Source organism: Centruroides vittatus, unplaced genomic scaffold (genome assembly GCF_030686945.1).
Source record: "Centruroides vittatus isolate TY-2023 unplaced genomic scaffold, ASM3068694v2 contig_1032, whole genome shotgun sequence".
Lineage (NCBI taxonomy): Eukaryota > Metazoa > Arthropoda > Arachnida > Scorpiones > Buthidae > Centruroides > Centruroides vittatus.
The window spans coordinates 408758-425210 of NW_027120670.1; the positions used below are offsets into that span (position 1 = coordinate 408758).

At 34.9% G+C, this 16453-nt stretch overlaps 1 protein-coding gene across 1 annotated transcript in view; it reads left to right on the top strand.

Annotated features, from left to right (window-relative positions):
* The window catches only part of LOC136968101 (zinc finger MIZ domain-containing protein 1-like), a 96055-nt gene that overhangs the window by 42975 nt on the left and 36627 nt on the right, over positions 1 to 16453 (top strand).

The window sequence follows — 16453 nt, forward strand, 5'->3', positions numbered from 1 at the left end:
CTTACGTCTCTGATCGTGTTAAGTTCAGTTTGATCCGGGGTTAGTTTTAAACAGAGATTTACATCGTGTCGATCGCTTCAAGAGGCACCACTCGGTGATATTTAAGGGTGATTAATGGCACGAATTATGATCAATTAGGGGAAGGGAGTTAGGGGTTTGCTTAAAGGTTTGACGCTGTCCTAAATCTCATGTGGTCTGCCTGTATGGAGGAAAATATCAATAATGTTCCGTCCGGTATCAGCAATGGGAATTTAGCAGTGAATTATGCTTATTTGGGGAAGGATCCGTGACTAAATTATTTGCAGATTCTAATGTGGCAATGAGTTATAAGAAAACAATATCCTATCGTTATAAATTACAATAAAGAAGTGATGAATGGCCTTTGTCTTTCGCAAAAATTCGCTAAATTCGCTGTGTTATTAACCGTAACAAGTCTGAAAATTAGTTACGAAGTTCGTATTGTAACGGCAATGAATTATGGGATTGCTATGATTCACTGTACCGAAATTCCGTGAAGGCCCTAGTACTCGAAAGGAAATATCAATACGGTAAATCAGTATTGCAATGGGAATTCAACCATGAATTATGCATATTTTGGAGGATAGAATCTATGACTAAATTATTTTCGGGCTTATTCTAGCTTGGATTGTGGTAAGCTTCACTAGCAACTTTCCATTGACGTAAATCACATTAAAGAAGAGCCGAGCCACGTCCACACACGTTAAAAATTATTGCCTTTCTCAAATTATTACTGTAATAGCGGCGTAACACGTTCGAAAATTAGTTATTCAGCTCGTGCTATCGTGTGCAACTTGTAACACGGTTAATTTCGAGTGTCATGTGGGAATTCCTCTTGTCAAAAGTTGTCAACCCGGACGCATTCGCTTTGTTAGACGTGTTGAGGTGAAGATCGCCAGCAGGGGAAAGAGCAGGAATCCCATGATTGATTGTTGTGTATTCAATGCCATCGTTCAGACTTCTGGTAACGATTTAAAATTCAATTTGTCAACGATCATTTCGGATAGTTTTCTCGAGAGATTCGCAAAATTCGACCCCTCTGGCGATATTTTGGCACCAATTTCTACATGGAAAGATTGGAATAGAAATGCTGAGAATGGTATAGTTTACTAAAATTCTCCCTTTAACCCCGAGAAACGACAAGGCTTTTTCCCCTCTTTTTTTTTAAGATGTGAATAATGGTTCGTTTTGGGATATCGTGCCACTTACAAAAAGTGCTAAAATTGCGATCGATACTTTTTGCAAAACGGAGGAGGAAGAAGGAAGAGGAGGAGGAGGAAAAAAAATAACCCACCCTGTGAAACCGCTTCACTGCTTGACGTAATGACTGTAGTGAAAAAGCAACCCACAGGGGCAGGTTGATAAATGGCTGTTTTGACTACTTGTCAGTTTTATCCACTCTAGATGTAAGCGTGACGTGTAAACAACAGGTTACACCATGCGTAACAAATCTTTTCTTTATTGGTTATTGAAATTTATGATATTATTTAAGTTGTGAAAACTTAATCAGTATATTTCGACTTATCGATAGACTATACTATCAAAGAAAAATATTCTTTAAAAAAAGTTACAAGATTCCCTTCCATAGTTTTTGTTGTTCTTTTTTTAAATCTTTAGAATTCTTAATACATTCCTCTAGAAATTCCCCATAAAAATAATTTTTTTAAAAAGTATTTACATGAAATTTTGCGTAAAACAAGTTTAACTTACAGATTTTAAAGTTAAAAAAAAACAAGAGAAAGATTGGAAAATAAATGTTCCTAAAGTGGCTCGTTACAGTATCAGAAACCAAAAATATTGTAGTGTTGGACTTTTGATGATTTCAGCATATTTTAAGACGTTGTTTGATGTTTTAAAGCATTTTATTCCCACCCTAAAACATACGTTTATGTATTTAATGCCTATATCTTCATACCCCAACTTTTTCCTCCAAAAGTTGATTAAGAGTTCTTAAAATTTAGGTTAAATTTGCTTTTATTTTAACATAGATGTATATCAAAGTAAGATAAACAACAACAAAAATGAAGAAATCTCCGAAATTTGTTACGTCACAGTACATAACGTGCCATATTTTATTGTTGTACAGATGCCATAAACCGGTTCGTATGGTTTATTTTAGATCTTTACCATCATTTATACATTTTTTAACGACACTTTACCCATAGAAATCGCTTGTCCTGCGTTGTCCCCTTCCTAAAAAAACCCGAATATTTTATCCCTGTAAATTTTTGGATTCGAACGTCTTTCTATATATATTTTTTTTCTCTCTCTTTCTAGAAAACGTCGTCGAATTTTCTACATTTCTCCTTTCGAGATTACTTCCTTCTGCGAGGAGGAAGTAATCTGGAGAGTAACTCCATTCCTTCATCTTCATGCCTCATACATTGATTCAGAATTGGCTACGGTCTGACGAGATAAGAACAGAAGTGACCGCACTCTAGTCAAACTGGTAATCTTCCTTCTATTTACCTCCATGGTTGTCCATCATGCCTTGGGGCACCTACAACCCCGCCCCATACACAAACAACACAGATACTGAAATTTGCCTCTGGCTATCTGGATGCGGTTTCTATGGTAACTTGAAGAGAGAAAACGGTCGATGCACCAATACCTTACGTTCTTATCGTTGCGTCTACGTTACGTTTTCGTCTCGGATTTAAACCTTTGTCGTTTATTGACTCTTCTTGTCGTTCTCCTCCTCCTCCTCCATCCTCCGTTTTTTATCTTTTTCTTTTTCTTGCAGAACAACGAGATGTTTTCTATGATTGATGCTGATGAAATTCGCGTATATTGTAATAATGCCCCTATATGCTTTCTTTGCCAAGCCATTTAAATCTTCCTTAAACAAATTTATTATTTCTTTGAAGATCATTTTTGTCTTTATATATACTTCTTAACGCTTATATATGATATCGTGTAATCTCAGCTTTAATGCTCAGCAGCATCACTCCTCTTGAGCTTCTTCTAATTTCCTGTGGTCTTGAAAGTAGTTACAGTAAGCAAAGCCTCTGTTTTTAATAAGAAAAATATAAGAAATTCGTAAAAATTTAAGTTAAAAATGCTTTAAAAACGATTCTTCTTGCGGAATTGAGACTCGCACTCGCGATTTTTTTTTCTGTTTTTTGTGTACATTGGGGAATTGATACTGGTGTAAGTTTGTGTTATGAAGACAACTCATGGTCTTGAAATGAATAAAAAAAGAGGTGGAGTAGCTTATATAAATATACATGTAAATGTAAATATATAAAAGAAGCAAACATATTTTTGAAGATGCTGTAGGGGTTGAAGTAGAACGGAAAGCAAAAAGCTTCGGATAACCGCGATCAATATATTGAACAAATCCAACTATATTGTTACAACTTGATAGTTATATTACAAAAAGAAAAACAAAAGGACGTTGGGAAAAGCCTACTATAAAGGGCGATAGGAGTTTGGTGATTCATTCACCATCTCTCTCAATAGAGAGGGAATGGCCCCCAGGGCCACGTAGGCGCGAGAAGACCTCCCGCTCTGCCTACGCCTCCCAAGTTTATTAATTCGTTTCTTTCAACTTACAGGTGACCCTCCTGGCCGGTCACGTGACGGCGCGAGGGGTTTCTCCCTATCATCACCCCCTGCCAATAATGGATTTTGTGATTCAATCCATTCAGCAAGGTCCATTGTTTATAATTGGGGGTTGACAAAATGGATTCGCTTCGATTTTTATCTGGGCAAATTCTTCTTAATTTTAATAACGGTCGGCTGCTGTTACAACAACAAACTATTTTTAGTAATATTTATGCGTAATTTCGGCTATATTGCTTAATAAATGTTACTACCGATTGACCTCTCGGTAGTAGGGATCATCCAGGTGTTGATATGGTGCGTCAACAGATGGTGTCTCACCACATCTGTCGCGTCACGTGACTGGTGACAAAATATCTTTCTTTGTTCCTCTATTGTTCACGTTTCCGACCGGCCAGTATAGGGATATTGCTTTTTATCGGTTTGCATTCGATACCGCATGAAAATATTTCGTAAACAAGAAAACTCGTCTTTTTCAGTTCAAATCGTCTCGTCTTCTCTTCCCGGACTCGACATAAATCGGGATTCTTCACTCCCGTTTGACTAAATAACTAACCATAAAACAGGGTTTTTTTCGAAATTTTAGTTTAATAAACCCTGGCAAAAATGTAGGGATTTATTGGATAGCTTTGGGATAAACTTTGCCAAAAATAGAAACCAAAATTTGGAACGAGTTCTAAATTTTTTTTTTATAAATATTTTACTTTAAGTTAGTTTCCATCGCTAGAGAACGATTTTGTTCATGTTAAAAATGCGTAATATCAGAATATAGTTTGGGAAAAATTGTAGTCAAGCAGCTGAACATTTTACTATCTGAAAAAATTGAATTGTCGAAGGGAAAAAATAAGAAGAATAGTAGTTAGAATGTAAAAATCTCAAAAACTTAATCAAATTTCTACTCAAATTGAAAGGAAAAATTTCGATTGGAAGAGAGGGAATTTCCCTAAAAGTCATAAAATATTTTTTAAAAATCTGTAAAATTTAAGGAAATTTGTCCCTAAACCGAGAGAAAAATACCGCGCGGTTCTCTCAATACAAGCATTTAAATATAATTTGTAAATTTTTGAAAAAAATTCGAATTTAAACACGACAATTTTCTCGCAAAACGGGCAAAAATTCTTTTTAAAAATAATAAAATGAACGTCCTAAAATCCATTCGCAAAAATCTAGGATAAAATATTTCCTAAATTTAGAAAAATTATCGAAAAAACGCAGACGACATTCTGGGAATTAAATACATGCTACGTATTATCGTTATAAATTACGTCACAAAAGAACCTAAAGAGCCAGATCTCACGTGATCCGCAACATTACTTCCGCGTGGCACATCCTACTTAGCTAGCAACAAATAAAAATAATAACAACATCAAAAAAATCACCAACAACTTTCAGTCCTTACCAAGCGATATTGTTTCTTTAGCCCTTTACAAAGAACAAAAGAAAAAAATATTCAGAAATTAACCCCATTATAAGACTAGATTTAATAACTTCGGGTGACCACCGCTAGGCGGATGAACTGGGGCATAACGGGTAAACAAGACGTTGAAATTTCCACTTATAGATTTGGCTGATTGTTCAGGTCTACAATTGAAAAAGGAGTTTAGGAAAAAATGGACCTTTTCCTGTTCAAATTACCGAATTAGTATTGTCTAAGAACGATAGATGGCACCACTTATTAAACAGGAGGCGATAGTGCACCGGGTAAATTAACGATAGCACGGATTTTGTTTAGATAGTAGTATATTTAGAAAGGCCGAATATGTACTATTTGCTACGCTAGAAGTGTTCTATATTTGTTACTTTAGGAATTCGGACATTTGCTACTCGACCGATATAGCTCTTGCTTAATATACGATATCGATGCCGTGTACGTGTTAAACGATGTTACATACGTTACATAGGATATATACTACGTTTGCATTATTGAATAGTTAAAGCCGCTGAAGTGTTACCGATTCTAAATCTAGGTGGCGCTTAAAACAATTCTCTTCGAGATCTAGGTGGCTCTCTAACAATACTCTCCTAACAATAGATATTAATCAATTACAGTATTCGGTTTCAATAGTTAAAAGGTGAAAAAGAACAATTAATAAATGCCGATAGCTCGTGCTCGTAACTTACGTAACAATCAGTTTCAATAATTAAATGTTGAAACGTAACAATTTAAAACGCAGTTGTTATTTTTTGCAGCGCTTCCTAGGATGTTAATACCTTTCTTATTTCGAAAAGATGTTAATAAAAATAAAAATAGATTATCAGCAAAACACGACGAGTAATAATAGAAGAGTTGAAATATCGTGATTATAATCAATAACGGGGTTAAATCGATAACAGTATCAATATTAATAACAGCAGCATTATAGATTTATAAACTAGATTGTTTCAAGGAAAAAAAATGTTTAAAAAATAAACAAAAACCCCCGTTGTCAACAAAGAACTCACAGTCGACAGGAGCGAGTCGTTTAACATGACAGCAATATCAATAACAGATGAGTTATTGATAAAGAGATTTATTCGATTAAAACTCCCAACTTTATAGTGTCATCGCCACGAAGAATTCAACGCTTGGCCTGTTTTGTGACAAAGTGGGTCGTGTGACGCACGCCGGCGTAATTCGTCCTTTAAAAAAAAAAACAACAAAAATTCGAACCCGAAGTCTCCGCTGGCGGACTTTGCCTAACGCGACATCTGTCGGCGGTAGTTAGAAATACAAATTTTCGCACTAGATAATCGAAGCGTAGCGCTAATGCAAAAGCGGAAGTTTAAAGTTCATTTCCTGGTTTGGCAACGGTTTAAAGTTTAGAAATTAGAATGAAAAATTGCCAAAACAAGAGTCCAGACAAGTAAACATTACTTTTAAAAATATTTTCTGTAGGGTTTGCTGAATGTTTCGAATAATTTAGTTAATGTTTGTTTGTTTTTGCCACGTTCAAAGCGCGATAGGGAGGAGACAAAAATTCTAGTTGCAACTTAATACCCATTTAAAAAATTACAATAATATATGTTTTTTTTCTCTCGTGTCGAAGTATCTGTTTTGTGTGTAATCTCTGCAGATATGACTAGTTTGACAGTTAATGAACTAAGTTGTGAGTCAGAGAAAATGGAAGATGACAACGTGCCGTCGTCGAGTTATTGTTTCCACTCCGGATAGAACTTTGCACACTAAACTGACAAACATTATCATCGTCTCTGGTGTTTTTGTACGTGTTTCTAGTGTTTTTTACCCGTCCGGTATGTTTTTTTCATCTGCCATTAATGTCGTTTACTTTATGAATCCGTCTTCCTGCCACGTTAATTGGTTACAATGCTACAATATAAATTTCTCGGATGAACACCGGAGAATGTAATGATGCTTGGCTTACTCGATCGCCCCCTAGGATTTATAATTCTCTAACCTCTGTTTCCCCTTATTTCCTCTGTGTTGAGTGGGACCTATCGAGAACAGTGGGTAGTTCCCCCTTATTTCTTTCGCATTTTTCAGATACTGTTCGAGGGGTCATAATTCAAAGCGTTCGAGGCTAATTTTCGATTATTGAATATAGAAATGATCTCAAAATGACCCCGGGATTAGTTACTGTATTTTCATGCCAAATAATTGGCACACTCCCTTGCTAAATATTAATTTACACACTCGTGCAAATTATAAGTTGACATTTTCCCCGTTCTAAGTAGTAATTAGCGCTATCCCGTGCGAAGTACTAGTTAAATAATGCGCACCGGACTAAAATTTTCCACGAAATGCTTGAGTGCAAAATGTCTAATTGTTACACCTCTAGGCAAAAATCACGCGATATCAAATATTTTGCTAGAAGGACACAGAATGCCAATTTAACAACTCCGTGCAAAACTGAATTAATAAAAAAGGAACGCAAAATTGCCAATTAATTGATATTTTGCAAAGACTCTTGTGCAAAATTACTGTGCCTTAATGTGAAAGTGACAATTAATACCCCCTTTGCGAATTGCCAACTTTTCACTCCTCTAAAAATAATCTCGTATGCAAAATATCGGCGTTATCTACCCTCCAAATATCCACGTAACACGGCTTCCGTGCAATAAATGTATTTAATACATAACTACACAAAATGTTTAGTTTAATATGTGCACGAATGTTTAAGCCAGAATAAAAATTATACAACCACAACACGTATACACTTCAAAGTGCATTGTCTCTATAGTAAACAATGTAAAATAGAGATTTATTGCACAAGAAAATAAAAAATAAAAATAAAAAAAGGAAGAGCGCGTGTCGCCCCACACCGCCTAACCCAGGACGAGAAGCGACAGAGTCGACCTCAAGCGGCCATCAGGCGAACTAGTTTAGCCAAACTAATTTACACGTCTATCTGTCGCGTCCCGACCTCGTCCTCGGTCGGGATACACTCACTCAACGTCACTCACCGCACCGGCGATACAAGTTATCCGTAAAGCGGTTACGGTGCAACAGCAGTGCCACCGGTGGCCCGGGGCGAGTCAGGCGAAGCGTGGCGCCACAAGCGGCGAACGACCGCTGGGGGAAGGTGATGGATGGTGGCTAGACATTTCATTGGCTTGCCGTTGGGGGGCGCCACTGTGCCAGCTGCCTCCGCTGCTGCCAGTCTCTCTTCAGACGTACTGTACGCTGGTGTGTAGTGTGTGTGTGTTGTGTGTGCGCGCCGTGTTGTGTGAGAGTGTGCGTCGTCTCTCCCAACATCCGTGCATCCGAGGGGATGGAACGGCTATTGAGGTGAGTCGTGTCTTTACTTGTTGCAATCTCTATTCTCGGACTCTATGTGTGTGTGTGTGTGTGTGTGCGCGCTCGCGTCCGCTACGGTTACTCTTCCGAAAAATTCGGCTATCTCGTCGCTGACGTCACCGGAAGTGACACGATGCCGAGCCCTCTGTGGGTGGAAATTGTAAGTTTTTTAAAAAAACGGGGTGTTTGTTTTTAAAAAATTGTTCACATTTTTTTTGTTTTTGTTTTTTTCGGTTCGTTTCGCGTAACTTATAGCGCGAGGTGCGCGTGGATTAGGGATTACTTGTAGTTTGGAGGATCTTGCGACTGCTGTGACGGCCTAAATGTAGTTTTTGGGTGTGTTTATTTCAGGAACAGCGGTTCCTGTCGGTTTTTGGCCAGAGTCATTGGAGCAATTTGTACTGATTTCGGCAACATTATTGCGTAACATTTGCACTGCTACTAATTAACACACAAGCGAACTGGCTTACGTGGTAACACGTAATTGTTCTGTTACTATTTTAACAATTGCTTGTACTAAAATAGTCAATTTCGACTTTTTTTTCATTGTTACGTAAAACTGCTCGGTTACTGTTTACATTGTTCTTAACTCATAGATTGTCGACTTCGGCTCGTATTTAAAGGGGAAAAAAATCAGTCCAGTTTCAATTATGTAACAGGTAAGGCTGTGGCACGTTAAGTGTTAAATTAATGGAACAACACCAGTTGTAAACACGAGATTCTTCGCCCTGTGCCATCGGAGGTTGCAGCTACTGTTTTCGGCTATTGTCCCAGATTTGGCCATCCCTCCAGATGGCTCGATTGGTGATCAAGGGGGTGTCCAGTCTGGCGGAATAACCCAAGCTCCCCTCTCTGTCCTTGATAAGGGACCCCTGCAGTTCGTTGCAGTCTGTGGGCGTCGGAGACGGCCTTGAAGTGCGACTGCCACACAACCGAATCTATAGTGACAGCTGTTGTACTTACCCACTGTAAATCATATGTTATATTAATGGATAATAATATACGTCTGCTAACATAGTAAAATACGCGCGACGTCGCTTTGATTGTGTATACTCGCGCGTTTTAATAACCCCCTTTTTCTACGATAGAAACAACACAGAAATTCTACACCCGCTTTGTTTTGTGTGTGTTTATCTCGTGTTTCTCTATCCGTTAACAATAAATCGGGACAGAAAATCAGGAGAATCGAATAATTTAGGAATAAATAAAATAAAATAACGCGCGCGAGCGCGCGTGCACACAAGAGTTTTATTTTTGTATTTAGTAACATGTTTCCTTAACAATTAACTTGAATATTCCTAATTTTATTTCTTAAGGAAAAATGATAATTAAGGATTTTTCCTTTATCTTCCTCGCTTAAAATAAAAACAATACATTTCATTTTACATTTTTCAAGGCTGTTTTCACGTTCTCTCTATAATTTGTCGATTTAAACACTAGAACGAAATCGAATACTTAACAATTAAAACGCGTAATCGAGCATTTGTGACGTCACAATTTTTGAATATATAAATATATATTTTAATCCGTTAAACGTGAATTACATTTTGATAGAGGATCAATATTTTCTTTTTTGAATTTTTAAAAATAATATCCTGGCCCAGAAATTAAACCAAGCATTGAAAAAACTGTGAAGTCTGAAAAAGATTTTTTCACGGATATACACCTGACCAACTCTTTAAATACGGGGACGTAGGCGTGATATCGGAGTAATCTTTAATGGTTGACCTTAAAGGACCACAAGAAAGGTTTCGGGTTTCTGATGACGCGATTAACTTTCATCCTCGTTCACCTTTGAGGCTCTGCAGGTGTGCCCTGAGGGTCTGTTTGGGGATGTGGGGTGTCTGAGCTGTTTTACTATACAACCATTCTCCAAATAGACGTCACTTCTATATTATTCACCTGTTGAGGATCTTATCTGAATGATAATCGTCTAATAAATTAATAAATTATATCAAGTTTTATCACACTTTACTTTCGGAAAGCTACGCTTTAGATAAATCTTTACTTGTTAGTTTTTTTTCTTCAGTTTTTTTAAAGAAAAGTGTTGATAGATTTGTCATTTCCGTCTGGATTGCTTCATGCGATTTCAAAGTTGGTACAGATAAGTTAAGGAGTTACTTTATCCCCCTTCTTCCATTCTTCGATATAGATTCGAAATACTTAAATATTGCTATAAATTTAGTTGAAATCGCTGTAATTTATTTAAAACGTAATATAAAATACAATTTATTAAGCCAAAACGCGTGCAAAACAGTGTTTATGGTACCATTCAGCTTTGTTCAAAAGGAACCTCGAGCCGAAAAAGTCGACAGCTAAATTATTCTAGTCCACCTTTAAAAAATTTTTTCTATAAACACGTGATCAAGGGCGGTGATCCACGATGTTCTTCTTGTTTCTGAGGCCTCTCGGACGAGTATAAATACGTCAGAAGAATTTAAGAATGCGTCTACAGTAATGTTCCAAAGAAACATTAAAAAAAAAGTGATAGAAGGGCGAGACGACTTCCACCCACGTCATGCCCCTGAGACAACGTCAAGGCCAGGTTACGACCTATCCGGTCCAGATAAAGGGAATGTGAAGTTAACCAAACTAATTTGCTGTTTTTCTGTTATATTTTTTAAGCATTATCCACACTCTATCTGCCTTTTAGATTGAACAAACACTGGACTTTCATCCACCGCGCAGGCCGAAGTCCGAAAGTAAAGAGTTAACACGTATATAGGTTACCTGTACACTTTAGATATTAATTTTTTTCAATTATCTAATTATAAGATGCATAGCTGATGCAATAACAGTTGCTATGTTGCATCGGTATCGATTTTAGTTTATGAATATTTATGTGTTTCTATCGTTATTGGCGAAGTTGGTGATGATGTGTGTGTTCCGCTGTTATTGCATTGATTGATGCTATGTGATTGAATTACGTGATTATATTATATATAAAAATAATTATGAGCTTGATAGTTAGTTTATTTTACTGGATACGTGATAAATTTAACTAGAAATGTTTTTATTTTTCACAAATTTGACTGATTAAGTACGAAATTTAACACGTGCAGCAGCCAAAAAATGCATCGTTTCTTTCAGTTTTTGTGTTTCAAACTGTTCAAATGGACACTTAAAAAATAATACATTTAAGTGTATTGTTGAAATATACACTTTAATGATAATTCAAATTTAAACTCATTGTTGGTATGTACAGAACAGTACACATAAAATGAAGATCTAAGCGTATTGCTGGAAAGCCCACAGCTGAAACAATACATATTTAATCGTACTGTTAAGAAAGTGAAACAAATAAGACATTGTTGAAATGTACTGTAGACAAAGAAATGATCGGAATATAACTTAAACATAATACGCTTGTAATGCTTAAATGTGTAATTCCAAAAATTAAAAGTGGTTGTGTACAATGGAGCATAATATTTTCTGTGTGTGAATTAAGTGTTAACAATGAAAGAAAGCAATTCTTTATATTTTTACGCTGTATACAAATAAAAGGAATATAAAAATTAAGCTCACACATTCCGTTAAGTTTCCCAAAAGACGAGACTATAATGCATAGGTACAGTACACCTGTAACACAGACAATGCTATCAATATCTTCTATCCGGATGCAACCAAGCTTAGCGTAAAATACATCGCCTATAGCGTTACCAAGAGGTATATTCGCAATACCACAAAGTTCAACCCCTCGGAACATCGAGAAGAACTCAATTATATTGTTAAGTAGTCTGTAACTTATCAATAAATTTGCATGCGTATAGGTTTGTACACCCTACAAAAAGTATATATACTGTGTATACTCTTTGCATGCATGTGTACTGTGTGTACATCCCACACATTATACACTCACACACGAAGAAAATTTAATACCTGTAATTAAGTTATAAAATTAGGAGTTAGAAGAGTAAACAATTACTGTTTGAACACAGAAATCAGAGATGGTAATTTTACCTTTTGACAAAAAACTCGTTTCTCTGGACGGTAATTAAATATCGGTTAAAAAATAGATGGGCAAAAGAGGCGATTGATTGCACTACCGGAAGTGCCCCGGGGACTTCTATCACCGTGGCGCCTCCTTCCGGCAAATGTCGGTCTAATTCTCTTTTGCAGTTTTCTTGCTTTTAATTATGTCGTTGGTCACCGGGGGGTTCCTCATTTTTTCCCCATTCTCAAAACGCCTTTCTTCTCACCATTGTTGGTCAATGGTTGCACTTTCTCACGTTATTGCCTCCTTTATTTAATTAAAAATGCTGCCGAAATTGTTTAAGAAATTGTCGTGTGGTTTCTTTTTTTTCTGTATTGTTAGAAATCCCGTTCGGGCGCCATTTTGTACTTGGGTCTTCGGGAAAAATTCTGCCGGCGTTTTATCTATATAAACGAAAGTTAACAGGTGGATCCGGTGGGTTTGAGTCACGCGGTCTGGGTCGAAATTGAGGCACGTGACCGGCTTTCTTTTCTCCCCGTTTAATCTGGTACGAGAGACGGTAGGAGTCACGCGATTGGTTCCGAACGTAAATATCATCTTTCACGTTTGTCGGTCGAACGGGGTAAGATGGAAGAGGGCGATTGGAGAAGTGCGGAGGAGTCACGGGATCGGGAGGTCATGTAATCCGGACCTTTTCTTCCAGAAAAAACTTTCTCTCCCTCTCTTCAGCGCCGACTTGTTGATTGATGCTCTCGCCCGTTGGCGGCGGGGTCGCCGAGCTTGCGCAGCGCTCCCGTCTCCCCGCGCCCGTCACGTGACCGGAAGGATATCGAAAGAATTGCTTTAAAACAATCGCCGGCGCTTATTAAAGGAAACGATCGTTTTCGGGTTAGGGAGAAGCGCCTAACATTGTGTAAAGAGCGCTTTAAGTCGGAATAATTTGTTTGACCGATGTTATTTTCCAAGTCACGATACCGGCTCATTTTTCATCAACCAACATCCAACCAATGAGAGGTGGCCTTACGTTTTCTCTTTTCTCTCAGATACGTCACGTCCGCTGCGTAAGCAAACTTCCGATCGATACGTTGATGGTCTGACGAGGACAGAAGGAATCGATCGTCGGGACGTTTTCCTAGCCTCCGGCGGTATCGGCAACGCTACTATATGCTTTAGTTTCCCTAAACGTACCTTTCCCGTTCGATATTTGCCTCCGGTACTTATGCCAAAAGTCGATCGGGAAAGCGGTTACCGGTTATCATACAATCGCCCCAATCTTCCTGCAGCCTAAGATGTCTGCAAAAGGCTAAATTATTATCAGAAAATTTACTGATTTTATAAGCTTTTTTATAAAAAAAATTACACACAAAATCTCAGATTTATTTAAAATTCCACAAAAAAAAATCCGAAAAAATAACTCTCCGCATGATGTCGTTTGTGAACAGTCTGAAAGCGGTCGTTTGGTTACAAAAATATTCTAAATTATTTTAAAAATTTTCTCATCTTATTAATAATATCATTATAAATTAATAATAATGAATGCCTAATTTATATTTACCCAAGATAATATAAATTTATTTGCATCACGTTAAAATTTGCTTAAAATTTCGAAAAATAATTTTTCGTCGTGACGTCATAGTATCGTCATACGATCGTCATGAAATCAGTCGTCTGGTTACAAAAATATTTTAAAATTATTTTTACAGCTTTATTGCATTTTATAATAATAATAATATCAAAAATAATAACAAATATATTAAATTTAACTAAAAATTTATAAATTTGTTTGCATTCAGTTAAAATTTGTTAAAATTTCCTGCCTTGACGTCATGATGGCGTCGTGAAGAATATGAAATCAGTTGTTTGCTTATACAAATAGTTTAAAATTATTTAATGATGTGATGTAATTTACAAAATAATAATATTAAAATATTTTAAAATAAAACAATGCAAATTTTCTTGCACTTAATTAAACACTTGAAAACGAAAAAAATTGATGACGCGTGTGATGTCGCTGCGAATTGTATGATACTAATCGTTTGGTTACTACGTCGAATATTTGAAACTATTTTTACACTTTTATCGCATTATTTTGCTTTATTATTATGTAAATATGTAATATGTAATTGATATAACTGAAAGTAATTTGAAAAAATAAGAAAAAATGATGAAATGATGACGTCAGAGTAATTTTTAAATGAATGCAGGTGATTTGTTGATTGATTATTTAAAAGTATTTGAAAAGGTATTATGACAAATATATTTGTTATATAAAGCGTCATAAACAAACATTTAGCAATTTAACAAATTCAACTTTCCTATGACGTCATTTAATTTTAAATTTATCACGAATGACGATTGTGTTTTACGTCACTGTTTATTTAGTAATTATAATCTATTATTATAAAGATATTTCTTACAGAAATTATCAATTTTAATATTTATATAATAATATTTTTTAATAAAAATATAATTATAGGATTATAACAATAATAATAAATTTAAGATTTCTGCTGTCGTCATGATAGTTTTTTTTATAAAAATAAAAATAAATTTGCACGTTTACTATTAATATATTATTTAATATTTTAATTATGATTAATAGTTTAAATAACGAGTTTTTGTTAAGGCATTTATTGTTTAAAAGAAATCTGCGAACCTGTTATGACATCAGAGAATTTTGAAATTCGCTACAATGATTGGCTGTTTTTCGAACATTTAAAATTTTTAAAATCTCGAAATCGTTTTATTCTTTTTATAAATCGCAAATGATATGTAATATATAAATATACATAACAAAAATAGTTATATTGATTTTATTATATTATCGAAATCTGATTAGCTATCATTATTACATAAATTTTGAGATATTTAAATTACATGTACACAAAGAAATATATTTAAAAATAAAATTATCAGTAAAAATGTAAAATATACTTCGTTTATAAATAGCAAATTTTTATTTTAAAATTTTGTAAAGAAATTTGATTTTAATTACATTTCATTAGGTAATTTAAAAATTTTTTTTTAAATCTAAATATCCAATCAAGTTGATTCGTTACTTTACGTCATTAAAATTTTAAAAAATTGTAGCCAATAGGTGTTAAGTAATTAAAGTGAAACTGTTTTTCATGGTAAAAACGTTATTTTTGAAATGCCTTCGAGAAAAATAAAATGAAATTAAAATTTATATCGCTTATTTATACATCAAAATTACGATTTATCAGATCAATTCGAAAAAGCGAAGGAAATATATATATATGATTAACATTGTTTCGTAGTTACCGGTTAAACACAAAATGGTTGTTAAGTTATAAATGTTTACTTTTTAAGCTTATATAAATTTACCTTCGGTATTGTGTTTAATAAAAGAAAGAAAGATATTTTAACCTGCAAGGTTAATTGCGTGAAAGCGAAAACAATCTTTTCGTCCAGGTGTGATGACGTCATTACTATCATTTTTAAAAATAAAATTAGGAATTTTAATGATTTTTATAACTTAAAATAATTCAAAAAACTACAATAACCAGTTTAACTTACGATTATTCGCTAAATATTTATCAGAAATAATTGAAATCGATTCCGGAATTTGATTGGTCGTCGCCTTAATTATGAAATTTTAAATTAACCAATAAACTTTGATTGATGAATTCAAATATATAAATTTACCATTAAACGAGTTCGGAATATTATTATAATTTTTAATCATGCGCTCATTGGTTATGTAAATTTAAATTGCACCAATGAATAAGTACTGGTCTAATTAATACGGTTTTTTTTATTTAAATTTAAATATTCCGATAAGCGTCTATTAGTAAATATTTAAAATTTGAATTTGGCTAATAGCTAATTAATGGAATAAATATTCGTTGAATACTCTTGGTTTGTAATTTTCTTGTTCTCATTTCTGGTGGTAAGCAATTAGGATCTGGACTTAGAAAGAGTATAGTGTGAAGTGTTAGAATATTTTCTAAACACGAATATAATTGGCACACTTTGAATTAGTGTCACCGGTCAATTTTTTTGTGTGACTCATTGACTGTTTATGTAAATAAGAAGCTAATTGCTCATTTATGGAATGCAGGAATTAGATCATTCTGTCTTAATCAGCATCATTTTTATTATTTTAAACGCCTGTATGAATTCATTCGATACTTTAGTAAATAAAAATATGATTGGTTGTTATTGAATTTCAATAGTTTATC